Source organism: Dendrobates tinctorius, unplaced genomic scaffold, assembly GCF_039654945.1.
Source record: "Dendrobates tinctorius isolate UK_male_01 unplaced genomic scaffold, ASM3965494v1 ptg000014l, whole genome shotgun sequence".
In the NCBI taxonomy this organism is placed as follows: domain Eukaryota; kingdom Metazoa; phylum Chordata; class Amphibia; order Anura; family Dendrobatidae; genus Dendrobates; species Dendrobates tinctorius.
The window spans coordinates 21,661,088-21,677,283 of NW_027361682.1; positions in this window are offsets into that span (position 1 = coordinate 21,661,088).

The following is a 16,196-nucleotide window of genomic DNA, read 5'->3' on the forward strand; positions in this document are numbered from 1 at the left end:
CTATTTTGACTATTCACCGAATACAGTGCCCAAAGATTTCTTTACTCAGTAGAGTTCACAAGCTGGGTTTTAAATTTTTTTTTTCTGCACCAAAAACCACTATGGGTGCAATGTTTTTAGAAAATAAAATGCAGGCGATTTAAGAAATCTCATTGATTGTGATGGTTCTAAAAATGCTGCATATTTTACATACCAAATGCACTGCAGAAAATATGCAACAAAAACAGTTACTGTTATGTAATGAGGGCACTGTAATGTAACAGGAGCACTTGTATGTAAAGCGGACTCTTATGTGTTTTGGGAAGTGTTAAGCAATGTTGGCACTGTAATGTAGTGCAATATGTGCAATATGAGCACCACTTTGTAGAGGGGCACTGTTACATAATGTGAGAAATGTTATGTAATATGATGTAATGTGGGTACTGTTGTATTTACATATTAGGAAAATGTGGATTTTGGGGGACTAAGACTTCAGATCGCAGATATCAAGATATCAGTTCATTCAATTTTTTATGACCTGCATGTCTGTATAGACGGCTCATGGCAGGTTCCCTTTAACTAAAGTGGGCAGTGTAATGTAATATGAGTACTGTTTTGTAGAGTGGACACATGTGGACACTGTTAAATTTTGCAGTTGGAACATATGTGCTGGTGTCTGTCCCCTCTGTCCACTTTGGTTGACGCACGGTAGCAGTATCATAGCCTAACTTTGTCTTGGGACTTGTGGTTCCACTTGGCCTGAGAGGTTGAGTATTAATTTCGGGCAAATTAATGTTTTTCCCCGCTTTTAGCTATGGGTGGGCTGCTCTCTATTTAATCTCCTGAGAGTCAATTGCTAATGCCAGTTATTATTATTATTATTTATTTATATAGCACCATTGATTCCATGGTGCTGTACATGAGAAGGGGTTACATACAAATTACTGATATCACGTACAGTAAACAAGCTAACAATGACAGACTGATACAGAGGGGAGAGAGGACCCTTCCCTTTCGGGCTTACATGCTACAGGATGGTGGGGAAGGAGACAGTAGGTTGGTGGGTTGCAGCAGTTCCGGTGTTGGTTGAGGTGATATCACCGGTAGTGGTGAGAGAGAAGGAGGTAGCGGGGTCATTGCAGGCTGTAGGCTTTCTTGAAGAGGTGGGTTTTCAAGTTCCGTCTGAAGGATCCAAATGTGGTTGATAGTCGGACTTGTTGGGGCAAAGAATTCCAGAGAATAGGGGCAGTTCGGGAGAAGTCTTGGAAGCGGTTGGGTGAGGAGCGAATAAGTGTGGAGGAGAGAAGGAGGTTTTGGGAGGACCAGGGATTACGTGAGGGAAGGTATCGGGAGATTAGTTCAGAGACATATGGGGGAGACAGGTTATGGATGGCCTTGTAGGTCAGTATTAGTAATTTGAACTGGATACGCTGAGGGAATGGGAGCCAGTGAAGAGATTTGCAGAGGGGAGAAACAGAGGAGTAGTGAGGAGAGAGATGAATTAGTCGGGCGGCAGAGTAAAGGATGGACTGGAGAGGTGCGCGGGTGTTAGCAGGGAGACCACAGAAAAGGATGTTGCAGTAGTCGAGGCTGGAGATGATGAGGGCATGCACAAGTATTTTAGTAGATTGAGGGTTGAGGAAAGGACAGATTCTGGGAATATTTTTGAGCTGAAGGTGACAGGAGGTAGAAAGAGCTTGGATGTGCAGTTTGAAGGACAGGGCAGAGTCAAAGGTTACTCAGAGGCAGCGGGCTTCCGCTACTGGGGAACGTGTGATGTCATTAATTGTTATAGCTAGGTTGGGTAAGGAAGATCTGTGAGATGGAAGGAAGATGATGAGTTCAGATTTGTCCACATTGAGCTTGAGGAATCGAGAGGAAAAGAAGGAGGATATGGCTGACAGACACTCTAGGATTCTGGACAGCAGAGAGGTGACGTCTGGGCCAGAGAGGTAGATCTGAGTGTCATCAGCATAAAGGTGGTATTGGAATCCGTGGGACTTTATGAGTTGCCCCAGACTGAGTGTATAGATTGAGAAGAGTAGGGGTCCTAAAACAGAGCCTTGGGGGACTCCAACAGAGAGAGGGTGGGATGAGGAGGTGATGTGGGAGTGGGAGATGCTGAATGTGCAGTTTGAAAGGTATGAGGAGATCCAGGAGAGGGAAAGGCCTTTGATGCCGAAGGAGGAGAGGATCTGTAGTAGGAGGCGGTGGTCAACTGTGTCGAATGCAGAGGACAGGTCTAGAAGCAGGAGTATAGAGTATTGTCCATTTGATTTGGCTGTAAGTAGGTCGTTAGTAATTTTGGTCAGGGCTGTCTCAGTGGAGTGATGGGGCGGAAACCAGATTGTAGATTGTCAAAGAGCAAGTTAGATCATAGGTGGGAGGAAAGTTCAGCGTGGACGTGCTGTTCCAGGAGTTTGGAAGCGAATGGGAGCAACGATATTGGGTGATAGCTGGACATAGCGGTTGGGTCGAGGGTTGGCTTTTTAAGGATTGGCATGATTGTGGCATGTTTGAAATCAGAAGGGAAGGTACCAGACCTTAGTGATAGGTTGAAGAGGTGGGTTAGGGATGGGATAAGTGTGGTGGTGAGGTTGGAGAGGAGGTGGGATGGGATGGGGTTGAGTGCACAGGTTGTGAGGTGCGATTTGGAGAAGAGATGATTAAGTTCCCCTTCAGTGATGTTGGAGAGTGAGGTTATGGGGTTTGGGCATTGGTCTGGTATACAAAGGGGTTGTGGTGGCTGAGTGATGAAGACTTTCCTTGTTTGGTCAATCTTATTTTTGAAGTGTGTGGCAAAGTCCTCGGCAGAGATGAGGGAGGTTGGAGGAGGCAGTGGTTGGCGGAGGAGGGAGTTAAAAGTTTTGAATAACTGTTTGGGGTTGTAAGATAGGGAAGATACAAGGGTTGTGAGGTAGGCCTGTTTAGCAGAGGTGAGGGCAGATTTGAAATCGAGTGTTGCCTGTTTGAATGTGGTGAAGTCATCTTGCGAATTTTCTTTCTTCCAACGCCATCCTGGACACTTGCCGAAGCTTTTTAATGGTGTTATTGTGCCAGGGTTGTCTGTTGATACATCGCATTCTGCCATGAACGAGAGGGGCAATCGCGTCAATAGCTGATGCGAGAGTGGCATTGTAGAAAGCAGTTGCACCGTCTGTGTCATGGAGTGAGAATATGGATGCCAGTGGTAGAATAGAGTCAGAGAGCGCGGGGGTGTCTAGGTGTGCAAGGTTTCTGCAGGAGTGCACGTGTTGCTGGACATGGGTGCCAGGTGAAGAGGACAGGGATGAGAAAGTGAGTAGATGGTGGTCAGATAGAGGGAGAGGGGAGGTGGTGAAGTTAGAAAGAGAGCAGAGACGGGTAAAGACTAGGTCTAATGTGTGTCCGTGTCACGCCGATCTGTCTGTCTGCTTGTCGGCGTGACAATTCAAGTGTTTGCTTTAACCCCTTACTCCTTTCCCCCTAATTGAGCTGGGATACTGCTGGCTGTTACCTGTGTGGAGCCTGCTCAGTTCCCTGCTCTGCTGCATAGCTGCACATGTGTTGTTAGGTCTTTGCTCTGCTGCTTGACCATCCGCATGTGCGGTCCCTGTTCGCCGCTGTGGAAGCTGTCCGCGGGTTGCGAGGTCATTTGCAGCTGGTGCATGACTTTCCACGTGTGTCTTGGCTGGAAGCCATGGCCAGGTGCTCTAAGCTGCAGTTCTTGCACTGATTGTGCTGCAATGGTTTCTCTGTGTGCTTAGGGCGTGTGCAGCCACACCTCCCCTGCTTTTATCAGGGTTAGTGTGTGTACTTGAAATGCTGTCCCCAGCCAATTGCTGAGGGGCAGCTCCTTTATAAACTTACCCTGCCCTATGCGCGGGGCGAGAGCTACTCACAACGCTCCTGGACTTTGCTATGTGTGTCTCGTGTCTGTGGGCCTCGTCTGTCTCGGTTATGGTACCAAATTCCCTGCCTTGATTCCTGCTTTGTCCTGTTCCCTCGCCCTTCCCTGGAGGCGGTATATCCGGGCCTGAATCCATGATCCTGTACCTGTCCTGTACCTTACCCTGTCTAATTTTGCCCTGCCCTGGAGGCGGTGTATCCAGGCTTGAATCCTTGATCCTGTACCTATCCTGTACCTGACCATGTCTGAACTGTCTGCTGTGTTATGTTCCTGGAATCCCTCTGTGTTTGGAGCCCCGCACCCAGTGACTCTGAGACTCTTGTACCCGGTGTTCCTGCTGAGCATCTACTATGCTGTGCTCTGACTACCATGCGGTGCTAGCTCCATGCAGGCCCAGCAATCCTGCGGTGTTAGCACCATCACGCTTGAGTGCCTTCCTAGATCCGATGCCCAGAGCCTGACTACCGCAGTCTGGAACCTGATGACCGCTGCCTGGAGCTGGATGACCACAGTGGTGCCTGTAGGTCGTGTTGGATGTCCGGAACCAAAGACTGGAACCAAAGTCTGATGTCTGCCAGTGACTCTGATGTCCTGTGGGTGACCCTGATGTCCTTCCTGCGTCTGGATGACCTCGTGTATCCTGATGTCCTGATGACCTCGTGTATCCTGATGACCTCGTGTGTCCTGATGTCCTGATGACCTCGTGTGTCCTGGTTTTGTCTATGTACTGTGAATTTACATTAAGTAAACTTTACTTTATTTATACCTGAAGTTGTGCGGTGTCATCAAGTCCTACGTGTCTTTGTCCATATGCTCAGCTGCCACAGAATCCCGGTTGCTGCCCTTCCCTAGTTCGGGTAGGCCTGGGTCCCCCTCTGTGGTATAGAGGGTCGATATTGCATCCCCGGGGGATGCCCGCCCCTCGCGATCGGCGTGGAGGCGCCTGCTGGGCCGCGTCTGCGGCTGCAGTCGCGACAGTCCATCTGTGTGGGTGGCTGTGAAGGACCACTGAGTAAGTCCAAAGGATGAAGTAAGGGACAGGAGATTGGAGGCTGCTGACTGAAGGGTATCATTGGGGATGTTGAAGTCACCCATGATGATAGTGGGGGTGTCAGTTAAAAGAAAATGAAGAAGCCAGGTAGAGAATTGGTCAATGAAGGCAGTTGTCGGGCCTGGAGGTCGGTATATGACGGCCACTTGGAGGTTGGAGGGAGAGTAGATGCGGACAGAATTGACTTCAAAAGAGGGGAGGATTAGGGAGGGAAGAGGTGGGATTGGGTTGAAGGTGCAGTTAGAAGAAAGGAGAAGACCCACTCCTCCACCATGTCTATTGCAGGGCAAGGAGTGTGGGTGAAGTGGAGGCCGCCGTAACACAGCGCAGCAGAGGAGGCGGTGTCATAGGATGTCAGCCATGTTTCTGTGAGGCCGAGGAAGGCAAGATTGCGAGAGAGAAAGAGGTCATGAATCACATGGAGCTTATTGCAGATGGAGTGGGCATTCCAAAGTGCTCCCGAGAGAGGGAGCAGGGGGTTGGGTGTCACTGGCACAGGTTTTAAGTTGGAAAGATTGTTTTAGTTCTTATTGGATAGGGAGTGGCAGGAAGGGGTAGTAATGGGGGGTATGAGCTGTGGGGGTCCAGGATTTGGAGATATGTTGCCAGCAGTGAGGAGAAGCAGAGAAAGGGAGAGCAGATGGGAGAAGGAGAGTGGGCAGCTTATTTTATGTTTCATTCGGACAGATTTGAGGTTGAGGAGCAGTTCAGCAGAGGAGGTCAGGTGGGGAGGAAAGAGAGAAGGGGAGATGATTATTTGGTTAGAGGGTGCTATGGTTTGAGGACAGCGAAGGAGAGTGAGGATTAAAGGAGCAAACACTGTGAGGGCATATGTAAACATGGTGAAGAAATAAGATAGGTTAAAAGAAAAGCTAAGTCCAAGTAATAAGAAGGGCTTACTCAGCAGACATACCCAAAAGAGACAGGTACATAGTGTGGGGTCCTGACTCCTGCCGAGACTAACTGCTGTAGTAATAACTGCATCTTCACGATACTTTTGCTGCAGTGATACTTATGCTGCAGGGAGACAAGTGCCTGACCTGCACACGTGCCCCTAGGAGGCACCTGAATATATAGGACTGAGTAGAGGATCAGGTGAGAGGGATTGTGGGAACTGATTTGGAATAAATTACCAATTGCATAGCACACCAGGGGATGTTAGACAATCAAAGGCACATCTCTACTGGCCCCAATATGGATATACAGCAGTAAGTATTGAGTTCAATGCAACAAATGAAGTTAGCAAACATTCAGTAGGCACTGTTATATACCATTAAATGAAATGTTGCACTAGATGACAGCAAACTGGGATTGTAGCAGTAGTAGTAGCAGAGATTGTACCTGTGTGAAGAGAGGAGAGAAGCTTGATGTTAATTATTGACCGTAGTAATAACTGCATCTTCACGACAGTTATAGTGAATACTACTTTGGTTCTGCCTTCTATTTGCTCTTGGTTTACCTGTATTTACCTTGTTCTAATGTCAGCCTGTTTTCTGACAATTCTCCTGCCTTAAGATTCTGTCTCTGACTTTGATCTTCTGGTACGGATCTTGCATGACAACTAGTGTTGAGCATTCCGATACCGCAAGTATCGGGTATCGGCCGATACTTGCTGTATCGGAATTCCGATACCGACTTCCGATATTTTTTCAATATCGGAAGTCGGCATCGGAATCGGAAGTTCAAAGTTGATTGACAGCCTGACGTCATCATGATGAGCGGTGTGTGCGCATCATGATGCGCCGTCATTTCGGGCCTTCCAGGGGTCTCTGCCGGCCTGCCGGGGGGCTGTGCCGGCCTGCCGGGGGGCTGTACCGGCCTGCCGGTGGTCTGTGCACCCTGTGGGGGTCTGTACCGGCCTGCCGGGGGGCTGTGCCGGCCTGCCGGGGGGCTTGGCTGATTGTCGGGGGTCTGTGCAAGCATCGTCCGATGGGACTACAAGTCCCATCAGGCGATGCCTGCTACCATGACAGTGATTGACACATTAGCCAATGATGGGACAGTAGTAGTCCCATCATCCGGCTAATGTGTTAAATGTTAAAAAAAAAAAAAAAAAAAAATAATACATACATACTACATACATACTACATGCATGCTACATACATACTACATGCTACATACATACTACATACATACTACATACATACCACATACATACTACACACATACTACATACATACTACATACATAACACATATATACTACATACATACTACATGCTACATACATACTACATACATACTACATGCTACATACATACTACATATATACTACATGCATGCTACATACATACTACATGCTACATACATACTACATATATACTACATACATACTACATACATACTACATGCATGCTACATACATACTACATGCTACATACATACTACATATATACTACATGCATGCTACATACATACTACATGCTACATACATACTACATATATACTACATACATACTACATACATGCTACATACATGCTACATACATACTGCATGCTACATACATACTACATACATACTACATACATACTACATGCATGCTACATACATACCACATACATACTACATACATACTACATACATACTACATGCATGCTACATACATAACACATATATACTACATGCATGCTACATACATACTACATGCTACATACATACCACATACATACTACATACATACTACATACATACTACATGCATGCTACATACATACTACATGCTACATACATACTACATATATACTACATGCATGCTACATACATACTACATACATACTACATACATACTACATACATACTACATGCTACATACATACTACATATATACTACATGCATGCTACATACATACTGCATGCTACATGCATGCTACATACATACTACATACATACTACATGCTACATACATACCACATATACACTACATACATACTACATACAATACATTCATACAATACATACATAGACATACAGTACATATAACATAGAGTAACATACTTACCAATACTTGTCACATTGTTCCCCGAAGCCATTGTCTTTTACGGAATAAATATTAACATAACAAACCACAAAAATACTCACCCACGATCCGAAGCAGTCCACGAGTGTGTCCCACGACGATCTTGGGTAGAGAACTGCAGCATCAGCTGTTGCTGCCGTTCTCTATGGGCTGCAGGAATCCAATGACGGAAGGTAGGTATCCTTCCGCACTGTATTCCTCCACCACTTAAAAAAAAAAAGTCCCTAGTCTCACTTTATGCCATTGCTGCGTGGGAATTTCCCACACAGCAATGGCATAAAGTGAGACTAGGGACTTTTTTTTTTTTTTTAAGTGGCGGAGGAATACAGTGCGGAAGGATACCTACCTTCCGTCATTGGATTCCTGCAGCCCGTAGAGAACGGCAGCAACAGCTGATGCTGCAGTTCTCTACCCAAGATCGTCGTGGGACACACTCGTGGACTGCTTCGGATCGTGGGTGAGTATTTTTGTGGTTTGTTATGTTAATATTTATTCCGTAAAAGACAATGGCTTCGGGGAACAATGTGACAAGTATTGGTAAGTATGTTACTCTATGTTATATGTACTGTATGTCTATGTATGTATTGTATGAATGTATTGTATGTAGTATGTATGTAGTATATATGTGGTATGTATGTAGCATGTAGTATGTATGTATGTAGCATGCATGTAGCATGCAGTATGTATGTAGCATGCATGTAGTATATATGTAGTATGTATGTAGCATGTAGTATGTATGTAGTATATACAGTCATATGTAAAAGTTTGGGCACCCCTATTAATGTTAACCTTTTTTCTTTATAACAATTTTGTTTTTTGCAACAGGTATTTCAGTTTCATATATCTAATAACTGATGGACTCAGTTATATTTCTGGATTCAAATGAGGTTTATTGTACTAACAGAAAATGTGCAATCTGCATTTAAACAAAATTTGACCAGTGCAAAAGTATGGGCACCCTTATCATTTCCTTGATTTGAACACTCCTAACTACTTTTTACTGACTTCCTGAAGCACTAAATTGGTTTTGTAACCTCATTGAGCTTTGAACTTCATAGCCAGGTGTATCAAATCATGAGAAAAGGTATTTCAAGTGGCCACTTGCAAGTAGTTCTCCTATTTGATTCTCCTATGAAGAGTTGCATCATGGGCTCCTCAAAACACCTCTCAAATGATCTGAAAACAACATAGCTTTTCAGGGGAAGGATACAAAAAGTTGTCTCAGAGATTTAACCTGTCAGTTTCCACTGTGAGGAACATAGTAAGGAAATGGAAGAACACAGGTACAGTTCTTGTTAAGCCCAGAAGTGGCAGGCCAAGAAAAATATCAGAAAGACAGAGAAGAAGAATGGTGGGAACAGTCAAGGACAATCCACAGACCACCTCCAAAGACCTGCAGCATCATCTTGCTGCAGATGGTGTCACTGTGCATCGGTCAACAATACAGCGCACTTTGCACAAGGAGAAGCTGTATGGGAGAGTGATGTGAAAGAAGCCGTTTCTGCAAGCACGCCACAAACAGAGTCGCCTGAGGTATGCAAAAGCATATTTGGACAAGCCAGTTACATTTTGGAAGAAGGTCCTGTGGACTGATGAAACAAAGATTGAGTTGTTTGGTCATACAAAAAGGCGTTATGCATGCGCTGTATTGTTGACCGATGCACAGTGACACCATCTGCAGCAAGATGATGCTGCAGGTCTTTGGAGGTGGTCTGTGGATTGTCCTTGACTGTTCTCACCATTCTTCTTCTCTGCCTTTCTGATATTTTTCTTGGCCTGCCACTTCTGGGCTTAACAAGAACTGTACCTGTGTTCTTCCATTTCCTTACTATGTTCCTCACAGTGGAAACTGACAGGTTAAATCTCTGAGACAACTTTTTGTATCCTTCCCCAGAAAAGCTAAGTTGAATAATCTTTGTTTTCAGATCATTTGAGAGTTGTTTTGAGGAGCCCATGATACCACTCTTCATAGGAGAATCAAATAGGAGAACTACTTGCAAGTGGCCACTTGAAATACCTTTTCTCATGATTTGATACACCTGGCTATGAAGTTCAAAGCTCAATGAGGTTACAAAACCAATTTAGTGCTTCAGGAAGTCAGTAAAAAATAGTTGGGAGTGTTCAAATCAAGAAAATGATAAGGGTGCCCATACTTTTGCACTGGTCAAATTTTGTTTAAATGCAGATTGCACATTTTCTGTTAGTACAATAAACCTCATTTGAATCCAGAAATATAACTGAGTCCATCAGTTATTAGATATATGAAACTGAAATAGCTGTTGCAAAAACCAAAATTGTTATAAAGAAAAAAGGTTAACATTAATAGGGGTGCCCAAACTTTTACATATGACTGTATGTGGTATGTATGTAGCATGTAGCATGCATGTAGTATGTATGTAGTATGTATGTAGTATGTATGTGGTATGTATGTAGCATGTAGCATGCATGTAGTATGTATGTAGTATATATGTGGTATGTATGTAGCATGTAGTATGTATGTAGCATGTAGTATGTATGTAGCATGCAGTATGTATGTAGCATGCATGTAGTATATATGTAGTATGTATGTAGCATATATGTAGTATGTATGTAGTATGTATGTAGCATGCATGTAGTATATATGTAGTATGTATGTAGCATATATGTAGTATGTATGTAGCATGTAGTATATATGTAGTATGCATGTTGCATGCATGTAGTATATATGTAGTATGTATGTTGCATGTAGTATATATGTAGTATGTATGTTGCATGTAGTATATATGTAGTATGAATGTAGCATGTAGTATGAATGTAGCATGTATGTAGCATGCATGTTGTATGTATGTAGCATGTAATTTTTTTTTTTTTTTTTTTTTTTTTTTTTACATTCAACACATTAGCCGGATGATGGGACTACTACTGTCCCATCATTGGCTAATGTGTCAATCACTGTCATGGTAGCAGGCATCGCCCGATGGGACTTGTAGTCCCATCGGACGATGCCTGCACAGACCCCCGAAGCCTGCACAGCCCCCCGGCAGGCCGGCACAGCCCACCGGAGCCTGCACAGCCCCCCGGCAGGCCGGCACAGACCACCGGAGCCTGCACAGCCCCCCGGCAGGCCGGCACAGCCCCCCGGCAGGCCGGCACAGCCCACCGGAGCCTGCACAGACCCCCTGGCAGGCCGGCACAGCCCCCCGAAAGGCCCGTACAGACCCCAGAGAGGCTGTACAAGGGAAAAACAGGATTTTTCTTATTCCGATACCGGAAGTCCCATAGACTTGAATGGGACTTCCGGTATCGGAATCGGCGATACCGATACTTTTTTTTAAGATCGGCCGATCCATTCCGATCCGATACTTTGAAGTATCGGACGGTATCGCTCAACTCTAATGACAACCTTTCTTGCCACTAGCTTGCCCCAACAGTCAGCAGTCTACTCCATGCCCATAACCCGGGGCCCCTATGTAAGCTTAAACCTCCCTAGGGATCAGGTAGAAGCAGTAGCTTGCACTAAGTCTATCCATGGAAGCCCTACTAACAGTTGCCAGTCGTACAAGGACACTGTCCCCCAAAATAGTAATGTTGGCACTATTATGCAATATGAGAAGTGTTCTGTCATGTGGACATGAAGCACATTGTTATATACTGTATATGTAGTGTAGAGACTATTCCATAGTCTGCAGCACCAGGAAATCGTGTGGCTACCCCAATACCCCCATCATGGCTTCCACGGACCGAAACAGTTAATTGTTGTGAAATGGAAAATCTAAAGTTGACCATTTTTTAACTCAATCCTTATTTAAAATTAAGTTTATGCTTTTATGCACATTTTTGCTCGGGATTCATGCTGATTTTTGCATATTTTTGAGCTGACCATTATGCCACCAGTAAATCCATTTCTCCATGATGAAAACATAAATGCTTTCAGTTATCGTTTTTTGTTGCTCCAAGTTATTTTTTTAAGAAAATTTTAAATAATATCATTAATGTTCTTCTTTGAATTCTTTTTTAGTTACACAACTTCTTGATGCTCAGCAATCTACAGCAGTGAGGCCAGATAAAATACAACTTTTCCAAATCAACAACTGTTTGAGCAGGATCCACATTATTGTAAATCCTCCCTCTTTTTCACTCTTAAAATATTGGTGCATTCATCCAAGGATTTTGCTATAAATACTGTGGAGACCACTGGTCACCGCTAACCATATTGTCACAAGTTTCTGATAAAGAGCAACCAGACATGAAGCACTGCCAGCTAATTAGGTTCCAATTTGGGTTTTCATTATACTCACAGTAATAAATGACTTAAAAACACCTAAAAAAAATCAAACACATGGCACGCTAGCTTTTACTCGGTCGTGACAAGAATAACCTCCCAGAAACTTAAAGAGGTTAAAGGAGGAGGAATTGGGAAGGAAAACAGCAGACTCACTGTAGGAATTCAACAGATGTTTACCATGCAAGGTAAACCACTTAGCTGAAGGGCTGGAACTCCTAGACCCAAATTCACCTAGAGGTATAGCCAGCAAGGAAGTGCAGTGAAGGGTGAACAAAGAGAATTGAAACCATTAGCATTTAGACAGGGAAGAAAAGGCAAGAACTCTGCTGACAGAGGAACTGAGCATGGAGCAACAGGACAGCGGATCAAATCACAAAACTGAGCCATGACATAAAACAATGCATAAACTAAGAAAAAAGCCCATTCTTGGCTAATTTTAGCCAAAGGGAAAAAAGTAGTTTTCAGTACTAGTGATTGGTGGGCTTCTCATCACCAGGCCAACCCAGTAGTTAAAGCATCTGACCTGTCGATCTGATATAAGCTCAGCCCACTGGTCAAATGTAGAGAGAATTTAACCTTAAATATAAAGCTTAATGTGAGTTGTCCTAAGTCTTTCTGGCTAAAGGTCCAGGTGATGATGCCAATACTGATTGCTACAAAGAAGGAGCAGAGGTGCTCAGCTGAATACTGCTCTCCTCTGACACTGTGGATGGAATCCATAGACTTTTTATTGAGTCTGTTTTCAGTTTTGGAAGATTGGCGCTGAAATTTATCTTTCCATCTCCCCAGCATAATCTGTTGAGGAAGTAGTGTAAGGGTACCATTACACGTAGCGACGCACCAACGATTCCGACAATGATACGATCTGGCTAAGATCGTTTGTGCAACGCTAGTAAGCAGTCATACAGGCCGATCTTCATAACGACGCATCAGCGATCAGCGATGTCACTAACAACCACGACGATCGTTGGTACCGTGTCACACACTGTCTATAATAGCGATTCAGACTTTGAATAGGTGTCCTTCAGCGCTATCTATATGAGTTCGGAGTCGCCAACGAGGTCGCTCGTCGTTGATAAGGGGCGTCAAACACAGCGATGCATGCTGGTCAGCGTGACGCCAGCTATCAAAAAATGATCCTGAACGTTCGCGCACAATCAGCGACATCGCAGCAGGGAGCTGGTCGTTTCCGCGTGTCACACTTAGCGAGATCGCTAGCGATGTCGCTGTTGCGTCACAAAATCGTTGTCGCTTCAGCGATATCGCTAGTGATCTCGCCGTCTGTAACGAGGGCTTTAGCCTACCCATACAAATTAGATTGTTTTCTAATCCTATTAATATCATCAGGCTTGGATGACTTTAGTCTAATGTGTAGAGGGGGCTTAACTCCAGAAACGATACAGCACAATCTGGATCAAAACAGTTTTATTTTATTATCCTATATAGCACCATTATATTCCTCAGTGCTGTACAGAAATCATCATCACTGTCTCCATTGGAGCTCAAAATCTAAATACCCCATCATTATGTCTTTGGAATCTGGGAGGAAACATAAGAGCCTGGGATGGAAACCCACGCAAACATGGGGAGAACACACAAATTCTTTGTAGATGTTGTTCTTAGTGGGATTTGAAACCAGGATCCCAACTCTGGAAGGCTACAGTGCTGACCACTGAGCCACCGTGCAGCCCCTGCCAGAGCTTGAAGATAATTATTTGATACCTTAACACAACCATAGTATATTGCTTTTTTATATGGTCAGCTAAAAGTGAAAAACATGATGGCCAATAAGTCATCTCAGCCATGGACTTGGCTAAGGTAGAACAGAAGAAAGTTCTAGGAGCTTGCAGAGGATTCATTGGGCTCATACCGATGCATAATCAAAAAGTAGATGCCGTTGGATACAACTGAGGTTGCTTGTTCTCTGTGTGGTCCCGAAAACCTGCAGTCACTTTTCATCCTGTCCAGCTACTGTAACAATTACACCATTTGAAACAAATTAAATTCCATTAATACTCACTTACTATCATTACCAAGTAGTTCTGTGGAAAAAGGATCTTGACAACTGTTTTCCCTTTTTTCGAAATATATGAGGTGCAATAAATCCTCCTGGTGTTTTCGTAGCAATGTATTACATACCCTATGCTACGTAAGAATTCATAATGATTGCTTGATTGTTTCCTCCATAAGGCATTGAACCCACGCTCCTAAATATTCTAGACCAGCCACGTTAATTACGTGCTTCCTCTCTTTGCTCATCTGGTCCAAACAAAATGTTTGCCCAGCCGTTCCATAGCGTTTTTCAGCACGGTATAAAGCCTACTGCTAATATTCTTGCTATGGCCTTGAAAAACATGAGGTCCTTTTCCACACTTTGTTGTGGATCCAGCAAGTTTCCTTTAATCATTATTCTTGACCTAAGTGGAGTAGGCAGCGTCCTGGCGCCGAGAAACAAAAATGGAGCACATAAACGTCAAACTTCTTTCCAGCAATGACTCCGAGTCTATTTTCTTCCATGACGTAGATAGATCGTACGCCAGCTATTTCCTGAGTGGTTCAACGAAAGGCATCCAGCCCCTTACACAACACGCTGTGCCCTACTGATATTGTATAAATATATATTTTTAGAGGGCCAGATGCATCAAGAAAAAGTATTGGCAGAGGGGATCTGAATAAATCATTCTGCTGTCCAGAACAGATACAATCCAGAAATACTCCGCAAAGCGAAAACAAATGATAGGACTTGAGTCAGGAGCTTCACGTGTAACATGTAAAACAATCCTTTATTTCTCATCGGACTCCAGTGGAAGGATTCGACACGGTTGGTATTATATAAAATTTACCATTCATGAAATGGCTGGGATCAGAGTTTTTTCTGATTATTAGTGCTGGAGGGCATCCATCAATCACAGCCCAACTCTGCTAATTTTTACGCGTGCACCAAATAGTCAACTTTTTAATACAGTTTTCCGGCATGTATTCAATGATATTTTTTTCCCTAGAATCTTTTGGATTCCACGCATGATATTTTCAAAGATTTTCAACTACAACATCCAGCAGACACAAGCTCTCACGGCCTGAAAGGCTTTTCCACCCAAAACTAATTAACAAGTTTACTTAACTCAAAATGTTATGAGATTTGGAAATTTGTCCTCCTTTTCAATAACTTCCTCCATTTCAGCCAATAAGACAGCTCCCTATCATGAACAAAAAGAATCTTAAAATACAAAGCCCCCAGTAATCGAACACAGATTCTTCTGGAAGCCTTCTTGCTATTTTTTTATGGCATTACGAAGGTTCGTTTTCGTAGGAGTCTATCAAGGAGTTTTTGGAAGGGTGACACCAAGGGTGCTAAAGATGGGTACAATTTATTTTCACTAAGGTGTCTTTTTCATTAGAGAAGGGCAAGTCATCACATAGATCAGAAAACAAGCAAAAGGGCTAGCACATTATTTGGGACCCATGATATCCATCATCTATTTTATTCAGATCAGGGTGCAAATCAGTATGAGCATCAAGAATCTGAACTTTAAAGGAGATCTTGCACTCCATTGTGGTGTAGTTCAGGGTCTTAACCATCTCGGCAATATTTTTGCCTAGAAAGCCACAAACCACTGTAACAAAGCTATTCCAAGGTACTTTCTCCATAATAGCAAGCATTTTGGGGAAGGTCCTGCACGCTAAGATCTTTTTTATCTATGGACACCTGCTTTATCAATTGCCTCTGACAACTTAGGAAAAAAGTTTTGAAGGTACTGCCAACTCCTTATCTAAGTTCTTTTAAAAGGCTCCATTTGAACCTTCACACTTCAGACTGTGTTGCTGTTGCTTGTGCACTCTGGGATCCCGGTTGTCCTTAAGGCAAAAATACAGTAGTAGAGAAACTTGGTAAAACCACCATGAAGACCCATTAGCAACGCCAACCATTTAAAGAAATCTGTCAGCGGAATTTCACATCTCAAACTATTTATATGCGATCTTTCAAAGGCAAGTCCAAC